The sequence below is a fragment of the Sciurus carolinensis genome, unplaced genomic scaffold (assembly GCF_902686445.1).
Source record: "Sciurus carolinensis unplaced genomic scaffold, mSciCar1.2, whole genome shotgun sequence".
Classification (NCBI taxonomy): Eukaryota; Metazoa; Chordata; class Mammalia; order Rodentia; family Sciuridae; genus Sciurus; species Sciurus carolinensis.
Window position 1 is genome coordinate 610,728 of NW_025920131.1, and position 14,814 is coordinate 625,541.

Here is a 14,814-nt window from a genome sequence, read left to right on the forward strand (position 1 = left end):
GAAATTTCTGCACCTGAACTCATTCAGCAAGCACCAGATTAATACAGTATCAGAGAAACACAAAAATCTCAGTTGCAGGTGGTGGTGGTGGGGGAGATAACAGAATGAATTAAAAACTACTACCCTAGGTAAATGTATGATTACAAAAACAGTATGCCTCTACTTCATGTACAGAGAAACAAGATGTATCCCATTTGTTTAAATAAAAATGAATAAAAAAAATAAATATGTGAAATGCCCCACCTGTTTCAATCTCTTTCCGAGAAGATTAAACATAAAGCACTGTGATTAATTTTTTATATTTTATTGCTTCAAATGCTTCAAACTATGGGAAATCTTTGGCAAAAATAAAGACAATAAAGTTTTCACAATAAGTTTACACAAAGCATTGTACAACAATGTTCTTCAGTACATGTGAAATAACATAGGAATGTTCAGAATCCTCAGTGAGGAAATTAACTGTACAATATTCATAGTTCATTGTAAAACAAAACCGTTTCATAAATATTTAAAATATTTCCTAGGGTCTCATCACATATTAACATTTGTATTTCAATCTGTATTGTTGAACTTTTGAAAGTATTTTTATTACTTAAAAATTAATAAACAGGTTTTTAAAAATTTCTGTTGTCTACCACAGCATCAAGACCCCTCCCCCCAATTCTGCTTATTTCACATAAAACTAGAAGGAGGTTACTAAAATAAAAATCAATATGGTTCTCAGTCAAGTTCTTTGTGGAAAAGAGGCAAATGTTTCATGTCTACTATTACAGACATTTCTCTGGTGATTTATTTGTGCAGTCTCCAACTTGACCAGCTTTAAGTTGATCTAAATGAGTTCTCAGCTCAGGATACAGTTCAATTAGCAGCAACTCCATCAGCGCCTTAAAAAAAAAAAAAAAAAAACTCAGTTGCAAAGAAACACAAGGCCATTTTCTTTAGCAGTTCTCAATTTCTTGGAGTCAGGATGCTTTCACTTCTAAAAACTATATAAGATCCCAAGGAATTTTGGGGACTTGTGGATTGTATTTTTCATTATTTACCATGTCAGATATTAAAACTGAGAAAAGTGTAAAACATCTAATTTATTCAAATAATCATAAAAACCTATTACATATTACTATAAATAACATACATAATTTTTTAAAATTTTACTTTAAGGGAATAGCAATGTTTTACAATTGTTTAGTATCTGGTCTAATAGTTGGGACTTGTATCTGATTTTGCATTCCATTTCTTGTGACTTGTCATTTGAAAGAAGTTTAGAAAGAAAATCCAGCATCACGCACCCGCAGGCAGGTAGTTAAAAGGATGAATGTTACTTTAAAAGTACTGTTTGCTACATTAAGTTCCTTGAAATGTGGAATATAAAACTGTTGTCAATTAATATTTTATACTGTGTTACATAAAAATTTACTCTCTCCTACAACTGGAATGATCATTTGCCAAATGTTGGTTTGCTGAGAAACACAGATGCTCCAAAGTTTTAAAATATAATAAACAAAATCAGTTCTTTTAAAATATCACCTCTAATATCATCAAGCCTTACATAATAAAGAAACTGTCAATCTCAGGGAGGGAGACATAAGATTTCAAAACATCTAATTTTTGCTTTAGAACTTGAATTTTATCATTGGCAACAAATACTGTTTTTTTGTTTTGTTTTGTTTTGTTTTTCCCTCTTGAAGTAACAGAATTACTTTGTTCAAGAAAATGTCTGGCAAACATCAAGGCATGCGTAACCACTGTTTAATAGTCATGTTTTCAAATAGAAATGGTATTTATTGAAAACAATGTAAGTTTGAATAACAACTTTAACACATGCTTTTATATAAAAACAGCTATTGTATTTTGCTATTTGTAAAAACACTTCATATGTACTGTCCACGATGTTACAGAGAATATTACAAAGATGCACTCAAGTGTGGAGTTTTCATAAAATGAGTAATTCTGATGGGCCCTTCACAGAAACTGGCTTTTTCCCTGTGAGGGAACAGCAGTGAAGAATTACAATGATAACTTGATTTGGAGCTATCACTTTCATTTATGTTGAGGTGCCACTGACATGTTAGTCAGTTTTCCATTACTATCACCAAAACCTGAAATAATCAACTTACAAAGAAAAAAGGTTTATTTTAGATCACTATTTTAGAGGTTATCCATGACTGATTGGCTCCACTGTTTGAGGCCTGTGGCGGAACATAATGGCAGAATACATAGTGGAGCAAAACCACTCACTTCATGGACAGGAAACAAAGCAGAGTGAGGAAGGAGTCAGTCTTACAATCCCCCTCAAGGGCATGCCCCCATGACCTTAGGACCCTTCCACGAGGCCCCATTTTTCAAGGCTCCATCACCATTTTCTAAAAGTACAACTTTGGGAACCAAACCATTTACTCATAAGCCTTGGGGAGATAGTCAAGACTCACGGCTTTTCTACAATCAGTGCAAATGTCTTTACCACTTAAGAGTCAAACAAGATCTCAGTGTTGTAATGAGAATGGACTTGACCTTGCTGCTCTCAAAAAGACTACAGTAATCCCTGGGCATCCATGGAGCAGACATTGAAAAAGTAGGGTCTGGCATAATTTTCCTATCTAGCTTACCATTCAATTCTCCTCCACCACCCCCATCCTTAAGTGCTTTGGGTGACAAGTTTCAGACTGTTTACTGCATCTTTAAAGAACACTGTCCAAAAGCAAAATCAAAATTGATTTTAAAAAATATTAAACAAAAAGCCAAGTGTGGAGGCACATACCTAATCCCAGCACTTGGGAAGCTAAGCTAGGAGGATTTCAAGTACAGTCAGCCTCATCAACTTAGCAAGGCTCTGAAGCAATATAGTGAGACCCTGTCTCAAAGTAAAATATAAAAAAGGGCTGGGAAATCTTCATGCTGCTTTCCAGAGTGGCTGCACCAATTTGCAACACCACCAGTAATGTAAAAGTGTGCCCTTTTCCCCACATTCATGCCAACATCTGTTATTGTTTGTGTTCTTGATAATAGTCATTCTAATTGGAGTAAGATGAAATCTTAGAGTTGTTTTAATTTGCATTTCTTTAATTAATAGATGTTGAACACTTTTTCATACATTTATTAATTGCCTGTATATCTTCTTCTGTAAAGTATCTGCCCAGTTCCTTGGCCCATTTATTGATTGGGTTCTTTGTATTTTTGGTGTAAAGTTTTGTAATTTCTTTATAAATTTTGGAGATTAGTGCTGTATCTGAAGTACATGTGGAAAAGATTTTCTCCCACTCTGTAGGCTCTCTTTTCACATTATTGATTGTATCCTTTGCTGAGAAAAAGCATTTTAGTTTGAATCCATTTCCTTTACTGGTTCTTGCTTTGATATAAAAATAAATAAATAAATAGCTGGGAATTATCAGGAATACAGCAACATAAAAGTTGGTGAGGATGTGAGGGAAAAGGAATACTCACTCACACATTGCTGGTGGGGCTGCAAATTGGTGCAACCACTATGGAAAGCACTACAGAGATTCCTCAGAAAACTTGGAATGGAACCACCATTTGACCCAGTTATCCCACTCCTCAGTATTTATCCAAAGGACTTAAAATCAGCATACTACAGTGACTCAGTCACATCAATGTTTATAGCAGCTCAATTCACAGTAAACTGTGGAACCAACCTAGGTGTCCTTCAACAGATGAATGGATAAAGAAAATGTGGTACATATATACAATGGAATATAACAGCTATAAAGAAGAATGAAATTATGGCCTTTGCCATAATCTCATAAATAAATGAGTTGGAGAATATCATGCTAAGTGAAATAAGCCAATCACAATAAACCAAAAGTCAAATCTTTTCTCTGCTATGCAGACGCTAATTCACAATGGAGGGTAGTGCTAGGAAAGAAGAGAGTTACTTTATATTAGGCAGAGGGGAGTGATGGGAGGGGAGGGGATATGGGGACAGGAAGGGAAGTAGAATGAAACAGACATTATCACCTTATGTACATATGTGACTGCATGACTGATGTGACACTACAACATGTATAATGAGAAAAAGGAGAAATTGTAACCCATTTATATATCAATGTGCATAAATCATTCTGTAAAGTTAACTAATTAGAAAAACTTTTAAAAATAAAAAAAACAAAAAAGGTTGGATGTATAGCTCAGTGGTAGAACTGTGTACAGCATGAGTTCAGGTTACAGCAAGATGACTGGTTATGAAACAAAGTGCACCATTACCAGACATCAAATAGTCCAGTGCCTTGATACTAAATTTCTGAGGCTATCAAACTGTGAAATATAAATATCTATTGTTTATAAATCACCTAGTTTGTGGTATTCTGTTATACTAGTCCAAACAAAGACAGAGTACATGTTCTACTTTCACAGAGTATGATTATAAGAAGGTAGACAGTAGTGACAGCAAGATGGCAAAAATAGGAGGTAGCTATCTTCACTAACCATAGCAAATTCAATCAGCAACCATATACAAACAAGAACACCTTGATGAAAACACTCAAAATTGGGAATAAGTATGAGTCACTAGTGTGGTCCACAGAATGGGTAATAAAAGACATAAAAAAGATAAGAAAAATGGTCTCACTTTGACCCTGTTTTCTCTCCCTCTCTCCCAGGTTAGCCTAGTATCATATAGAGATGATTCCCTTGGGACTAGTTTCTACAGAGGGAAAACAACAAGAGGTGAACTTCCAGTTTCCCCAGCATTCCAAGATGCTTCCTAGGAATTCTACTCTGGTCTCATCACATGGGGAATGCAGGGGGAAAATGGACTAGATGAGATCAGGTATAAACAAAGCAAGGAGGCAGAGACCGCAGCAACTAGGAGGCAGATCTTGGCAGTAACTCTGTGTACCTGACAGGGGAAGCACTCAAACAGAGGTATCTAACACTACAGTTCTGCAAAGTTGTACTGGTTGCTCCCAAAGTGGTAGAAGTTCACCTGGCTTGCCTCTAGAAGCAGCCTTGAACCCTAAATCTAGGTCTAAGAGAGGAAGACAACCACTGTAGTGAATTATAGCAAAGAGCAGTGGCTAGCTCTGCAGCACATGGGAGTTTAAAATGGGCCCAGTCAAGCCTCAGAATGTGCACCGAGGCACAACTGAGGCATGGAAGCAAACCTCAACTATGTATTTCTACTGAACATAGCAGCTGGTCCCACTTATCCTGATCAGGCATTCCACCTAGCACCAGGGCCCCTCATAGAACCCTTTCCAATTGCTAAACAAAAGTAGTGGTGTCATCTGCCTGGGAACATACCCTGTGGCATGGTCCATCTGAAGTGATTGCAATGCATCCAACAACCCACTTTGACTGGAAAGTGTAAACAGCTGCCTGAGCTGATTTGCGAGCAAAGGCAGCAACATAGCCATCTAGAAAGCTGAAAGCAAGCTCTGCCTGCCCAAGATCATTACCAGCTAGCCCATGAGAATCACAAGCTAGACTAAACAGTGAGGGTTTACCCCTGCTAAAGAACACTGTAAAAGTTGAAAAATGTGGCTATCTCATCAAATGCACAAACACCAATGCAAGGACACATATTGCAAAGACTCAGGAAAGTGCGACACCTTCAAGGAAAAAAAAAAAAAGGAAAGAAAGAAAAACAGACTAACAAATCTCTAACAATGCATCCTAAAGAAAGGAAAATCTATGAAATGATAGGCAAAATTTCCAGAATTATTTTCTTCCAGTTCAGTGAACTATAATAGACAGATAAAAATTTAAATAAGATTTACAAAATACACAAACAAGACAGTATGAAAAAGAAATAGAAATTTATAAAGCAAATGCAAGAGGTGAACAATACAATGACTCAATTCTAAAATGCAATACAGAGCTACGCAGCAGGCTAAATTGAACCGAAGAATCAGTGAACTTGAAGACATTTTCAATCATCCAATCAGAGGAGCATAAAGAAAGAAGAAGAAATCCCACAGGAGTTGTGGGACTCAATCAAGGGACTTAACCAATGAATAATAGGAATCCAAAAACATGAGAAAAGGGGAGAAAAAGCATACTTAAAGAAATAATTGGGAGGTGGGGCTAAGATAGTAAAGCAGCAGTAGGCTTTATTTTACAGTTTCTCTATGGATATTGAAGTAGTTGGAGAACAGTTATTCAAGGGAACAGTAGAGACTGCAGCAAATACTGTGATGTAGTCCTGGCCGGCACCTACTATGAGGCTCAGAGCAGCCCATGTAAAATGTCAGTGAAAGAGGCACAAAGAAGACTATACAGAATGGAATCTGGGTCAGAGATGGGAGTACAGCCGCTTTCCCCTTGAGTCTGGTAACTCTGTGACCACCTGGAAAGGGTCAGGAAACTAAAACAATACATGATTGCATGTAGTAATTGAGCCCAAGAAGGCCACAGTCATGTGTGTGTGGTAGAGTAGATAGGAACCCCTACACCCAGGGCAGTTGGTTACTCCATGCTATAAGTAGGATTTTCAGGAGGCACCAAACATTCAGATGGGCAGAAAAGACAGGTACTGGTCAGTTCCTTGAGGTCAATATAATCTGGAGTATATTCCACCCAAGAACATTTCCATCAGACTTGGCATCAGTTGCTTGAACATTCTGTTTAGAATTCCACCTTTACCCTGGGAGTGCATTGATATAATCTGCCCAAAGTAAACTCCAATAGATGGTACATCTCATTCTGAGCTACTGTGCAGTAGTGAGCAAGGAATCTAAGAGTCATTTCAATCAACTTTGATCCCAGGCCACTCCAGCTGGCAGCCTAGTGAGCAAAATAAAAGGAAAAAGGGCTTAACAACCCTAAGGGGTGCATAACCCAAGAAGAAATGGAAAGAAGTTGTTATAGATTGGATATGAGGTGTCTCCAAAAACTTCCTCTGTTAATGGAAAAATATCCAGAGGTAAAATGACCAGATTATGAAGGCTACAACCTCATCAGTCCACTGTAGCTTGGTAACTATAAGCAGGTGGATCATGGCTGGAGGAGATGGATAACGGGGGGTGTATCCTAGAAGGGTTGCTCTTACATGCAGTCCTTTTTCCTTTCTCTCTGTTTCTTGGCTGCCATGATCTTCTACTACATGCTTCCGTCATGATGTTCTCTCTCCCTTCAGTCCCAGAGCAAAGGAGTCAATCAACTCTGGACTGAACCTCCAAAATCATGAACCAAAATAAACTTTTCCTCCTCCAAGTTGTTCTTGTCAGGTATTTTGGTCACAGAGATATAAAAACCAAACACAGAAATGTAGACTGGCATAGATAGTAAATATTCACACACACACACACTTTTTTTTTTTCCTTTTCCTTTTTGGTGATTACTTTTCTTTTTATTAGCCTTTTTATTTGGGGGGATTCATGTATTTTGGAGGGTTTTCCATTTTTTGTGTTTATTTTGGTTATTCTTTGTTTTCTTCTTCTAATAGGCAAATTTTCTTGCTCTCTCTCTCTGTATGTATATATATGAAAATTTTATCTTATTCATTTTTCTTTCTACTTCTCTTCTGCTTTCTATTTTCACTTTTTAACTCCTCTAAATCTTCTTGTGCCTTCCCTTCCTATTTTCTTCTCTTTTAATTAACTAGATATTTAATGTGCTTTAAAACTGTTTATATAATTTTGCTCCATATCATTCCTGTTGTGGTGGTTGCTAGTGCTTTGTCTGTTACTGTTGGTACCTGGTGTTTACTCCGGATACCTGGTTCAGTGCAGTTTGTTGTTGTTGCTGTTGTTCATTTGCCCTTTCCATGTGAGGTGCTAGGGATCCAGCATGGTTTTTCAAGTTTCTGGGGTCAAGGATCTGTGGCTGAACTACACACCCAACCAAGCTAAGATACAGCACACACTGTACCACACACAACCAACCCCACTTAAATTTCACCAATGCTTTTAACACAAAGAATACAGGAATCTGCTAGGCACAGTGGTGTATACTTGCAATTCCAGTGACTTGGAAGACTAAGGCAGGAGGATTGCAAATTCAAGGTCAGCCTCAGTAACTAAATGGGACCCTCAGCAACTTAAAAAGAATGTGTCTCAAAATTAAAAAAAAAAAAAAAAAAAAAAAAATCAAAAGAAATGGGAATATATATTAGTGGTAAAGTGCCCCTGGATTCAATCTCCAGGACCAAAGCAAACAAATCACAACAGAATAAAGGAAATAAAAACTCCTTGCTGATAGGCAGGCCCCAACAAGGCATGGCTAACAGAGACCTAGAAGACTCACTCCTAGACATCTGCTCCTACAGCAACAGCAGAGAGAAACAACACAAAAACTGTGGACACCACACATACAAAGGGTCTTCAAATACATCTATTTATTTATTTATTTTTTTAGTGGTGGTGGGGATTGAACCCAGGGCCTGGTGCTTACGAGGCAAGCACGCTACCAACTGAGCTATAGCCCCAGTCCCATATACTTTAAAAATGCACTTGGACAAGGTATATTTCACCACATAATCATCTCAAATTTTACATGAATTTTTTTGCAAAAAAAAAATTAGGTGCAAGGGCTGGGGAGATAGCTCAGTTGGTAGAGTGTTTGCCTTGTAAGCACAAGGCCCTGGGTTCAATCCCCAGCACTGCAAAAAAAAAAAAAAAAAAAAAAGGTGCAACAATTATGTGATGCTTTTTAAAATTATGTCACTATTACTCAAAGCCAATTTATTTCTAAACTGCAGCATGAAATTAGGATGAACAGAATATGTGTGAATATATGTTAATACAGTGGTGACAATTATGTGGAGAAATATGGTATACTATGAAACCCACTAATATAGTATACAAGTCACAGCAATCTGTTATCCCAGGATACACCATCAAAAGAATACGTGCTCTAAAATGCCCTCCTTACCTAAAAGTGGAAGAGAAATCCAACGGAATACATAAACAAATCCTAACATAGAAATAGAAGAAATATCAAAAAAATAACGCGACACGACACCTCCTAAGGTCTTTAATCTGCCAGCAACTGATTCCAAAGATATTGAAGTTTATGAAATGACAGATAAAAGAATCACATGAATGATTATTTAAAAATCTATGAATTCTAATCTATGAATGACTTAAGGAAGATCACACAGGACATGAATAAGCAATTCAACAAAGACAGATACTGAAAAAGAACCAAATGGAAATGCTTGGAAATGACTTAATAAGTCAAATAAAATACATAGTGGAAAGCATAATTATAGGCTACATCAAGCAGAAAATGGTTTAAGGTCTTAAGGTCAAAATGCACAAACTATAAAAAATTAAGACACTGATCAAAGAAAAAGTAAGAAAATAGAAACTGAATACACAACATCTCTACCAAAACATTAGACTCATAGAAACAGAATGGTAAAGAAAACTTATTTGGTAAGATAATAGCAAAAAAAAATTCCCAAATTTTGAGAATAAGATGGATACTTAGGTACTGGAGATATTTCAATCACCAAGGACATATGAAAAGAAATGAACCACTCCACAAAATATTACAGTTAAAATGCCAAGAATTCAGAAAACAGAAATCATATTAAAAACTTCAAGAGAGAAATGCCATGTCACTTGTAAGGGCAAACCCATTAAAAGATCAGTAGATTTCAGAACATAAACTCTGAAGGCCAAGAAGGCATGGAATGATATATTTCAAGCAATGGGGAAAAAAAAAAAAACCCACATACCAACTTCAATTACTACATCCAGTAAAACTGTCTTTCAAAAGTGAAGAAAAAATGAAAACCTTTCAGGATAAGCATTAACTAAAGGAATTCATAATCACTAAGCCACCACGGCAGAAGATACTTAAAGGAACCATACACAGAGAAGAAAGAGAAGAAAAAAAAAAAAAAAAAAAAAAATCAAGAGAACATGGGAAAGAAAAGATTTTGTTATAGGAATAGACAAATAAATGAAATTAAGGAATCAATCAAGCATTAGAAATAAAACATGAAATAATAATTTTCACTCTATAGTAACACTCAATGTAAATGTTCTCAATTCTACAATTAAAAGACAGACTTTCAAAGACTTAAAGACAAGAATCACAGGATGATCTCAATAGATACAGAAAAAGCATTTGACAAAATTCAATATCCATTCATACGGGAAACACTAGAAAAACTAGTAGGAATATACCTCAACATTGTAAAAGCCATCTATGCTTAGTCCGAGACCAACATTCTAAGTGGAAAAAAATTGAAAGCACTCCCTCTAAAAACTGGAACAAGACAATGATGCCCTCTTTAACCACTTCTATTCAACACAACACTTGAAACCCTAGCCAGAATAATTAGAAAAAAGAAATTGAAGGAATATGGATAGGAAAAGAAGAGCTCAAACTATCCCCATTTGCCAACAACGTGATTCTATATTTAAAAGATCCAAAATCTCCACCAAAATGCTGCTTGAACTCATAAACAAATTCAGCAAAGTAGCAGGGTATAAAACAAACACCCATAAACCAACTGTGTTCCTATACACTAATGACAAATCAGTTGAAAGAGAAATCAGGAAAATCATTCAATTCACAATAGTCTCAAAATCAAAACAAAAACAAAAAACAAACAAAAAACCTTGGAAATCAATCTTAAAAAAAAAAAAGGTAAAGGAAATCTACAATGAAAACTACAGAACATTAAAGAAAGAAATTAAATAAGACTTTAGAAAATGGAAAGGCCTCTCATGTTGTTGGATAGGGAGAATTAATATTGTTAAAATGGCCATACTATCAAAAGCCCCATGCAGAATTAATGCAATTCCCATTAAAATTTCGATGATGTTATTCACATAAATAACAGAAAAAGCAGTCATGAAATTCATTTGGAAAAATAAGAAGTTTATAGTAGCCAAAGCAATCCTGAGTGATAAAAGTAATGCAAGAGGCATCACAATACCAGACCTTAAATTATATTACAGAGCTAGAGTAACAAAAATATCATGGTTTTGGCATAAAAACAAAATTGAAGACCAATGGAACATAGTAGAAGACACAGAGACAAACCCACATTAATACAGTTATCTCATACTAGACAAAGGTGCCATAAAAAATACGTTGAAGAAAAGACAGCCTCCTAAACAAATGGTGTAAGGAAAACTGGAAATCCATATGTCGTAGATTAAAATTGAACCCCTATATCTCAGTCTGAACAAAACTCAACTCAAAGTGGATACTAGAAGCACCCTGGCATTAGGTCAGAGACTGGCTATTGTGAATTGAGCTGCTATAAACATTGATATTGCTAAGTCACTGTTGTATGCTGATTTTAAGTTTTTTGGGTACAAACCAAGGAGTGGGATAGCTGGGTCAAACTACTAGAAGAAAAAGTAGGCCAACTCTCCATCATATCAGCTCAGGAACAGACTTCCTCAATAAGACTCCTAAAGCAAAATAAAATCAAGAATCAATAAATGGGATGGCATCAAACCCAAAAGCTTCTTCACAGCAAAGGAAACAATCAAGAGCATGAACAGAGAGCCTACAAAAAGGGAGAAAGTCTTTACTACCTTCACCTCAGACAGAGCATTAATCTCCAGGATATACAAAGAACTCAAGAAAACACCAAGAAACAATCAATGAATGGGTAAAGGAACTGAACAGGCACTTCACAAAAGAAATACAATCAATCAACAAATATATGAAAAAATTTCAACATCTCTAGTAATTAGAGAAATGCAAACTAAAACTACACTGAGATTCCATCTGGCTCCAATCAGAAGAATACAAGTAACAATAAATGTTGGTGAGGATGTGGGAAAAAGGTTCAATTATACTATTATGGTACGACTGCAAACTGGTGAAACCAGTCTGGAAAGCAGTATGGAGATTCCTCAGACAACTTGGAATGGAACCACCATTTGACCCAGCTATCCCACTCCTTGGTTTATACCCAAGACTTAAAATCAGCATACAACAGTGACTTAGCAACATCAATGTTTATAGCAGCTCAATTCACAATAGCCAAGCTATGGAACCAACCTAGGTGTCCTTCAACAGATGAATGGATAAGGAAAATGTGGTAAATATAGACAATGGAACATTACTCAGCTATAAAGAATGAAATTTTGGCATTTGCTGGTAAATGGTTGGAACTGGAGACTATCATGCTAAATGAAGTAAGCCAGTTCCCCAAAACCAAAGGTAGAATGCTCTCCAATATGTGGGTGCTAACCCATAACAAGAAAGGGGAGGGAGTAAAAATATAGAAGTTCACTAGAGTAGACAAAGGGGAATGAAGGGAAGGGAGGGGGAATGGGAATAAGACAGTAGAATGAATCAGACATAACTTTCCTATGCTTATACATGAAAACACTGCCAGTGTTACTCCACATCATGTTCAACCAAAAGAATGGGATCAAATTGTAATGGATTGCACCCGATGTATGTACAATAAGGTAAAATACACAGTACTGTCCTGTATATCTTAAAAAATAAAGACTTGCAGCCTGAATTTTTTTAAAAAGACCCAAGTGTATCTTTTCTGAAAGAAACACATTTCATAAGTAAAAACATCTATAGGCTAAAAGTGAACAGAGGGAAAATAATATTTCATGCAAAGACTATGAAAATGAGCACAATGACTATTCTCATATTCTTCGAAGCAGATTTGAAGTCAAAATTAAGTCAGAAGAAATAAAGAAGGTCAATATACATTGGGATAATGAACAATCTAACAAGATAAAATGATATTATGTATTTATGCCCCAAACACTGCTGCATCCAATTTTATAAAACAAAAACAACAACACACACTTTCACTTGAAAAACTTTCTTTTGCAAATGAAGGAAAAATAACTAAGAAGTTGATAACCACTGACTTCCCCTACAGGAACTGTCAAAAGGACTTCGATAAGATGAAATAAAATTGTGTTAATTAGTATCATAAATCATGCAAAAAAACAGAAAATTCAGAGGTATAATACAGAGCCATAATCAGAACCCTCCAAGTTTATAATGACAGTGTGTAAATTTATCCATGGCATAATTATTAAAAGCTATAACTATTAATAACAATTATAGTTAACTAATTTGCAACAGATACATATTATAAAGTGATATAAATTCTGACATCAAGAGTAGAGTATATATTAGCCAAAATATGGAAAGGAACTTTATAGAAAGAAAAAAAAAAAAAATCCAGCTAAAACAATGGTCGAGCAACCTTTTTCTCAAAAGACATACAAAAGGCCAGCAAAAAAAAAAAAAAAAAAAAAAAAAAAAAAATTTGGGGGGGTGGCGCTGGGGATTGAACCCAGGGCCTTGTGCTTGCAAAGCAAACACTCTACCAACTGAGCTATATCTCCAGTCTAAGGCCAGCAAATTTATCCAAAACATCACTCATCATTAGAGAAATGCAAACTTAAACCACAATATGTATCATTTCACAGCTGTCAGAATGGTTATGAATTTAAAAACAAAAACAAATAAAGCTGATGGTGAGGATGTAGAAAAAAGGGAACTCTTGTATACTGTTGGTGGGTATGTAAATTAGTACAACCATTGTGGAAAACTTGAATGGATGTTCCTCAATAAAACTAAAAATAGGGCCGATGGTGTCAATGGTGGAATGTTTGCCTAGCAAGTGCCCAGGTTGTGGTTTCAATCCCAAACACCACAAAACATAAACAAAAGCAAAAAAAAAAAATAGAAATAGAATTACTATATGATCCACAAGTCCTACTTCTGTTTATATACCTAAAAGATTTGAAATCATCATGTTGAGGAGATATGTATGCCCATGTCCATTGCAGCTCTGTTCACAATAGCAAGGTAAAAGAATCAACCTAAGTGCCCACCAAAGAATGGAAAAAGAAAATGTGGTACATATACACAATGAATACACAGTCTTCAAAGAATTTTTTTCATTCAAAACAACAGGGATGGAACTGAACGACATTATGCTAAGTAAATGAAATAAGCCAGGCACAAAAAGAAAAATACTGCGTGTTTATTTTTTATTTGTGGAATCGATGAACTCAAAAGAAGCAGAAAGTAGAATGGTAGTTACCAGGACAGAGTTGTAGGGATAATATGAAGAAGATGATCAGAGAGTACAAAGGCTCAGTTAAACAGGAGGAATAAGATCTTAGATACATTAAACAGTATGAAAAATATAGTAAATATATGGGACATTTAAAAATTGCTAAGAAGTGGCACATGCCTGTAATCCCAGCAGCACAGGAGGTTAAGGCAGGAGGATAGAGAGTTCAAAGCCAGTCTCAGCAACTCAGCAAGGCCCTAAGAAACTTAGTGAACCCCTGTCTCTAAATTAAATATAAAAAATGGCTCGGGGATGTGGCTCAGCGGTTAAGCACACCTGGGTTCAATCCCCAGTAACCGCCGTACACTCCCCCACAAAAAAAAAAAAAAAAGGAGAGAGAGAGAGAGCGCGCACGCGCTAAGAGACTACATTTCTAATATTCTTACCACAAAAAAAGTATTTGAGATCATGGCTATATTAATTAGCTTGATATAATTTTTTCTTATTATATTCACAAATCAACATTATTTTTTACCTCACAAATATATATAATTATAAATTGCCTCTTACAATAAAACTTAAAAAAATTGCACTGGACAAGTTGTTTTGAAGAACTTAGATGCACTAAGTAGCTATAGAGCTTGTCCCAAGTCAGAAATTTATATTTTGTGAAATTAAACTACTTTGAAATGCTAAAAACTACTAAATCAAATATTCTAAATCAGTATAAAAATATATTTATAAATATATTTGTCATCAATGTTGTTTTTCATTATATATTTCTACACATAAGATATACCAGGTTTATATATATATATATATTTATAAGAATAAATATTCACCATAATATATATATGTATATGTAATGTATATGCAGGATA

General features: G+C 35.5%; 1 long non-coding RNA gene across 1 annotated transcript in view; it reads right to left on the minus strand.

The window, feature by feature from the left end:
• Window positions 1–273: 273 nt before the first annotated feature.
• The window catches only part of LOC124974112 (uncharacterized), a 49,845-nt gene continuing 35,304 nt past the window's right edge, over window positions 274–14,814 (minus strand). The window contains exon 3 of the long non-coding RNA XR_007106747.1: window positions 274–884. This is a non-coding gene — a long non-coding RNA (uncharacterized LOC124974112). The remainder of the gene's footprint in view (window positions 885–14,814) is intronic.